At 54.3% G+C, this 6,876-nt stretch overlaps 1 long non-coding RNA gene across 1 annotated transcript; it reads left to right on the forward strand.

Annotated features, from left to right (window-relative positions):
• The first annotated feature begins 666 nt into the window (after window positions 1-666).
• On the forward strand, window positions 667-6,322 carry LOC311194428. The gene is made up of 3 exons (XR_014617448.1): window positions 667-744; window positions 4,704-4,815; window positions 6,268-6,322. It is a non-coding gene; the product is annotated as an uncharacterized lncRNA (long non-coding RNA).
• Window positions 6,323-6,876: the final 554 nt, after the last annotated feature.

Genomic DNA, 6,876 nt, shown 5'->3' on the forward strand with positions numbered 1-6,876 from the left:
CTGGGAGTGTGGCCTGCAGGTGGTCTCTGGTGCTGGGGGTCGGCTCAGCTGGGCACAGTGTCGGGGAGACACCTTGCTGGTCTCAGTGGCCACATGGAGTGGGGGGCAAGGAACTGCAGGTGTGCCTGGCCCTGGCCCGGCTTCTGCCCCCAGTCCTGGGGACGGAGCGTGCGGGGGGCTCTGCGTAGCCCCTCCACGCAGGGATGGAGGCTCTTCTGCGCTCCCTGTGCTGGGTCTGCAGGGGAGGGAGCAGGCCCGGACGGCCCTCGGGGTGCTGTCAGGCTGCTGCACCGGCCTGGCTGCTGGGCCAGAAGGTTGGTTGATTGGCTTTATTTCCTCTCCAGGAGAACAGAGGGGAGAGGAGAGTGGCACCACTGCCGTGTGTGTGCTGCAGCTCAGGGGAGGCAGCAGGCAGGGGATTTCGGGCAGTGCTGGGTAAGCCAAGCTGCCTCCCTCTCGGGGTGTCCGACCCGTGTGCTCCAGGGCAGGCCAAAGCTGAATGCGGGCAGGCTGCCTCAGGGAAACACCCTGAGGGCTTCTGCCGCCCATACAAAGCTAACATAGTATTCCATCCTGTTTTCACTAGATCAGACTGGTTTGGTTTTCTCTTCCCTGATGGATCACACATACTTCATTACCGTGTCCTTCCTGTCGTTCTCTGGAGCACGAACCTTTCTGCAGCCAGACTTGAAACAGCCAGATCACAGCTACATCAAAGTCCCTAGGATTCGCCCATGACTTCCAGTAAGGCTTCTTTAAGGTATTCTGGTTAACATTATGAAGTCATGTGCTTGTATTTCGAGAGTCTGAAATGCCCTGGGAGTTTTATGATGGGGGTACCTTTCAAAAAGTTGTTATGCTTTAGCACCCTTCGCTTGTCGTTTCCAAAATGACACGTCCTGTAGAAATAACTCCTCACAAAGCTTTGAACGTGTTTTCCAGTACTTCCTGGGGGTATCCCTGATCCAAGCTCCAGTTTGGTGGGAACTATGAATGTATAAACCCTTTCTCACCTCCATATTTCCTCTTGTGCTAAGGGCCATAAGGCAGAGACGTAACTGAGAAGCGGTAGCTCAATACAGTGCTGTGTGTGTACTTGAGAGAGCCGTTACCCTTCCTCCTCCTCGCCTCTTTACTCTGCCCTTAATGGGTTTGGATAGAAAACGGCAGGGTTTTGTTCTGCTGAGGCAGGCTGGCTGACAGCTCCTCTTGGCGCTGTCACTGGCAGCCTCCGCAGGCCCATGAGCTTCTGGCCCTGGACAGACAGACTGCCTGTCCCACGGTCACCGCAGCAGCTGACAGCTGGGTGACCAGCCTGCTTTACTTAGAAGGTTGCTACATCCATAGGGTGTAACCTGATAGAGCGTGAGCAGCTGAACACTTGGGAGCAGACAAAGAACAGCACAGAGGTCGGACTTGTACTGCGTTTTGAGCTCTTTCTGTGGAAAGCAAAAGCAGTGCTGTGGGTTCCCTGCTCTGGGTGGTCCCGACGCGGGGTATTGTCACTGCAGAGAGTGGTTGAAGCAGGCAGTGTTTGTGCTGGTAAGGGGCTGAAATGTTTCCTGTCATGGAAAAGATGAACAAGCCAATTCCACATCACCTTTCTTTTCTGAGATGTGTGAGTACTGTGCATGTTGCTGCTATTTTAATTCACGACCTGCTGCCCTGCCTGGTATAAACACCATTGCTGTGCATGGGCAAGTGGCACCTTCCCAGGGCGGCAGGGAGGCAGCGAAGGGGCACCAGCCCTCCCCATACTGCCTCTGCCCATCTCCTCCTCTTCACACTTCGCTGTCACACACAACTCCAGCCAGAGCAGGGGCAGGTGAGCACAGAGGAAGGTGGCAGCGGAAGAGGAGGGCATGAAGGCACCAGAGGCATGGGAAATGCGGGAGCAGTAGGTTACCAGTAGGTTACCAGTAGGTTACCAGTCAGACATGGCATAAAGCGTTACTCTGCTGATGGATGGGGCAGTACTGATGGGTGAAGTCTCTGCAAGGATAAAGTTGTCAGCTAAATTCTGCTTGTGGAGGCCTTACAAGTGCTGAGGATGGCAGCTGTAGTTGCTGGAAGCAGCTTGGAGATGCAGAACTGTCAGGAGGCCTCTTTGCTTCTGATCTGAACAGCTCTGACCAGGAAGCACCGAAACTTTAAATAGAAGGGCTTGCAGGTTCTTTTTAAGGTTGTTTTTTTCTTGCTACAATCAGAGGCAAAGAGGAATGGATTTCTCTGGAGCATGTATCTGGGTGCATCTCCCATTGCTATGGACAGTCAGTACTGTGCTTTACCAAAGAGTAGCTTGTGTGTGTGCACCAGGTGTGTTGTGCACGAACTCCAAAGTGAGTTGCTGATAACTGCAAAGGTTGCTGCTTTTGTGCTGGAAGGGACAGGAATCCCCTTTGGTGTGCCTGAGGGAAGATGACCCCTTCTGATGATCCCTCTGTAGCCATCACCCAGCCAATGGTGCATCGCCTTGAGCCAGCAAATGCCCCTTGCAGTGGGTGTCAGTGGGTGCAGAACCACCCAGCCAAGGAACTTGTTGGAGAGTTTCCTTCCCCTTGGGAGCAGAAGCCTCTCCCTGCTGCCCACAGCCATCAAAAGCTGCTCTTCCCCAGACTGATGGGTCCTTACCATCAGCAGAGGTGCTGTCTCCACTCCATTCTCCCCTTTTTATCCGGCTTGCTCAGTAGTGATGCAGCCAAAAGCTTCTACAGCTCGGTACCATTGTGAGTCTTGTAAAGCAGACTGATGAGGAAGAGAAGTAGTGATTCAGTGGTGAGGCTGGCAGAGCCTGCCTGTACTTTATACTGGAGCTGGTTCCTCTGTGTGTATGTCTACTCATGCATATCTCCCCTTCAACACTTTATCTCCCTCTTCTCTTTAGTGCTTTATCTCAGTTCTGCTCTTTAGTGCCCATTATCTCTTGTCAGTTATCTGCATTACAGAGTGCAGGACAGTATTTAGGAGGAGTGCTGTGAATCAACCTTGTCTGTCATCCCAGGGAGCTACGCGTGTGTGGGTGATGCATGGTTCACGGGCCTTTCTCCCAGGCAGGTATAATATACACATGATCTTGCTGCTGGCTACTGTAGCACATCACATACTTCAGTCTTTCCCTCTCTGCTTGGGTGGTTTTTTGCAGACAGCTGAAGCCTGGCCCTGTCTGCCTGCTGCTCCACCGCTCTGATTCGCTTTCCTCTGTCTTCATTCACGGGTGAATCCCCTATGCAAGCACTATTGATTAGCAGCCACCTGTCTGTGAATCCCGTCCCATTTCTCTTATGAGCAATATCCTCATGCTTTGTTTATCTTCCACACAAGGACACCAGGTCTTCTCTGGTTTCTCAGCAGCGGGGCTGAGAAGTTACACGGGCCAGGCTGGAGTGAGCAAGGAAGACTCTGTCCCTGGGTAGTTTTGTGCTCCTCGTAGGTACCCAAACTAACCAGAGGAAGTGGCTGCTGTCCAGAGGATATAAATGTAACCGTGTGACAGATGAGCCCGTGGTCCATTTTTGGGTGAATTAAGCAAACCAGCAGTACTGGACCAGGCAGTGTGCTTGTGAAGGTCCCTCCCATGTCCCTGTGGCCACAGGAAACTGGTCTGCTGAAATGGGAGGCTGGTGGGCAGAGCTGGTTTTGTCCCCAGCACAGCTTGTGGACTGCTGCCCTCCGCCTGTGGTTGCAAAAGATGAATAGCTGGCAGGAAGGTAGCAAGTATGTGCTGCTTAAACATACATTGCCTGATGGCTGTCTTCCCAGTGCCCAGATGTATGGCTTGCTCTAGGACGCCGGGACCTCCCTCTCTGCTGCGGTAGACACTTCTATTATTAGCTCAGTGGCAGCTTTCCATGTGCCAACACTCGTGACTGCAGGACTGTTTAATTTTCGCTTCTCTGAAGTATTTAATTTGTCAGCTGTTGGCTTCTATTCATTAAAGGCCAAACCTCAAAGTCCTTACCTAGGTTTTGCTCCATTAGGGTTGCAGCACAGATCCTGCCTGAACAGACCATTAAACCTACGCAGAATCAGAGTCAGGATAAGGTCTCACATCCAGAAAGTAAGGGCAATCAGTAGGAAACCCGTCTCGAGATGTGTGTCTAGTCTCCCTTTTCCTGTTAACTTCTGTTCAGAGAAAAGGAAAATCAGTTCTGAGGAAGCCCTGCCCGCTCAGGTTTCCGTGCCTGCCTCGGATGATGTGGTGTGCAGTTGCTGGTGCCTGTCTGCAGGTGCTGGCACCTCTCCTGTGGCTGGGGATAGCTGCTGCTGTGAGATAATCACCCAGCTATTCACTGCTGGGGGCCTCTTTAATTATTGAATGCCAGAATAGAAGTATATTGAGTTACGTTGCTGGCAAATACCATCTCCAGCATCTCGTGTAGCTCTGCAATATTCTGTTTTTTCCCCCTGCATAACGTGAAATCTTCTTCAAAGAATCTAAAAAGGGGAAAAAAAAGGCAAAACATGTTTCTATATATTGCTTATACAGAGCATAACGAGCTGTCTCTGGCTTTGAAGATGGCCTTCACTGGCAGTCAGTAACATGTGATTACTCTTGTTTAAAGTCTGGGCTTGGATGTGCAGCAGAAGGAAGCAGGATGTGCATGGTGCAGTATCAAACCAACAGCAAAACCCCACCAACCCCCCACCCCAAAAAACAACCCCCCCAAACCCCAGCGTATTCACTTGGTCACCTGTTGTTGCAGCTCCAGTGAGCGTTGCCGGGGAAGGCTGCTGTGCCCATGCAGCACAGGGCGCTGCTGGAGGCCCTGGCAGCGGCGTGTGAAGATGGGGAGAAGAGAGAAAACCAACATGCACGTATGTCTTTTCCCAGCTTGCAGAGACCCAAGTTAAATGCCAGTATCTCCCCTCACCCCCCCTCCTGTGTCCTGCTGTTACGCACGGATTGCAGGCGTTAGATCTGCCAGTGGTGGCCAGGGATCCCTTGACCTGTAGCTCCTCTGAAGCCCCCTGGATAGCATCATCTTGAGTGCTCACGGACACGATACAGTTTTTATATACGTTGTCTCTAAATGGGACAAGCAAAATCGATCGTTTTAGATTTTTCACGAGAAATAAGACGTGCTTCTCATCTCCCAGGCGGGGCTGAACCCCCTGTAACCCGGGAGCGACTTACGGGAGAAAAGGAGAGTACTGGGCAAAGCGTAACTGAAGGGAAAGGTGATGCTGTGCCTGATCCAGCGGGCTGGCCGGAACCGTCTGGCAGCACGCGTGTGGCGGCGGCTGGAGCCCGGCTGGCTGCGGGGCTGGGACAGGGTGCGGGGCTGGGGGCTGGGTGCGGGGCGGCCCCGGCCCCAGCCCGGGCTGCAGCAGGGCGGGGGCTGCCGCGGCCGCGCCGCAGCGCAGGGCCCGCCCGAGCCGGCGAGAGGACAGCCCCATCTACTGTCGTGCGGGGAGAAGGCAGAAGCCCGCCCAGGGCCCCGCGCACCCCGCAGCGGCGCCCGGCGCTCCCCGCGCTGTGGGAGCTCCCCGGGCTTCTCCCGTTCTCTCCCCGCGGCCCGTAGAGCCATCGGCCGGAGCTCCGTGCTCCTGCCCCGGGCGGGTGCTGAGCCGCGGCCGGGTGCTCCCGGCGCCGCTCCGCTCGCCAGGCAGACAAAGGGGCTGAGAGCCGCAGAGCCACAGGCGAGGCTCGGGCCCGGCCCTGGCAGGAGGGGTTCGCTCTCCGAAAGGCGCTGAGGGCAGAGGGCTGCGGGCAGCGCCCGCTCCAGCGCTGCCGCAGGGGCAGAGCTCCGGGGAGCGCTGGATGCTGCCGCTGTTTGCTGCATTTCCCGCGGCGCCACTCCTGAACTTGGGTGTCCCAGCCAGGGAAGCCTGATCCGGGGGCTGCAGCCCCTCTGCTCCCGAGCCAGGCTGGCAGAGCTGGGCTGGCTCAGCCTGAAGAAGAGAAGGCTGCTGCTGGGGAGAGCTCAGAGCCCCTTCCCTTGAGGGGTTTCAGGAGAGCTGGAGAGGGGCTGGTGCCCAGGGCAGGGAGGGCCAGGCCCAGGGGAACGGCCTCCAGCTGCAGGAGGGGGAGGGAGAGGGGCCAGAAGGCAGAAATCCTTCCTGGGGAGGGGGGAGACCCTGGCACAAGGTGCCCAGAGAAGCTGGGGCTGCCCTGGGATCCCTGGCAGGGTTCAGGGGTGGGTTGGATGGGGCTGGGGGCACCCTGGGCTGGGGTGGTGTCCCTGCCCATGGCAGGGGGACAGTGGGGGCTCTGAGGACCCTTCCCCCCAAATCATTTTATGACTAAGTATTTCTTTTTATATGTAGGCATTTACATGAGGATTGAGCCCTGTATAGAACCTGGATCCCTCTTCTATGAAGCCAGGGGATGCAACAAGGGATGAAAGCCTGAACCAAGGTCTGAGTGCTAATTCTGCTGATAAATTCTGTCCTCAAGACTTTCACCTAAAATCCTTCTCTCTGTCTTTTGGCCTGTGCTCTTAATTTTCGTAGTGCTTGTCCATAACTGAGCATTTTCCACTGATCCTCATCTTTGTAACAGGTTGAATTAAGACTGTTCAAGTGTGAGTTGTTCTGGCCTGAGATATATGTTTTATATATATATATAGCTGTTACTGGCCAGTGTGAGTAGGTTCTAAAAGGACAAGAAAAAACCCTAAATTTTGGGGATTTAGAACGCTTGTAAAAAGCATTAAGTTCTCTGCAAGTGATTTGCTGGCAGTGCCAACACATTGTTAGCTGTGCTTGCAGGGGCATCAGGAGTGTCTGGGTTCTTAGATTTCCACTAAAACCTTAGCTGCTAATTGTCCTGCACTGATGTCAAGAAGAATCTGTGCTTCTTTCCTTGACTGTGAGAGCTCATCTCAAGTGATGTGAACAGATGTTTCGGATTTGAGTTCAGCCTGGCACAATAGA

The sequence above is a fragment of the Gallinula chloropus genome (assembly GCF_964237585.1).
Source record: "Gallinula chloropus genome assembly, chromosome: 8".
Classification (NCBI taxonomy): Eukaryota; Metazoa; Chordata; class Aves; order Gruiformes; family Rallidae; genus Gallinula; species Gallinula chloropus.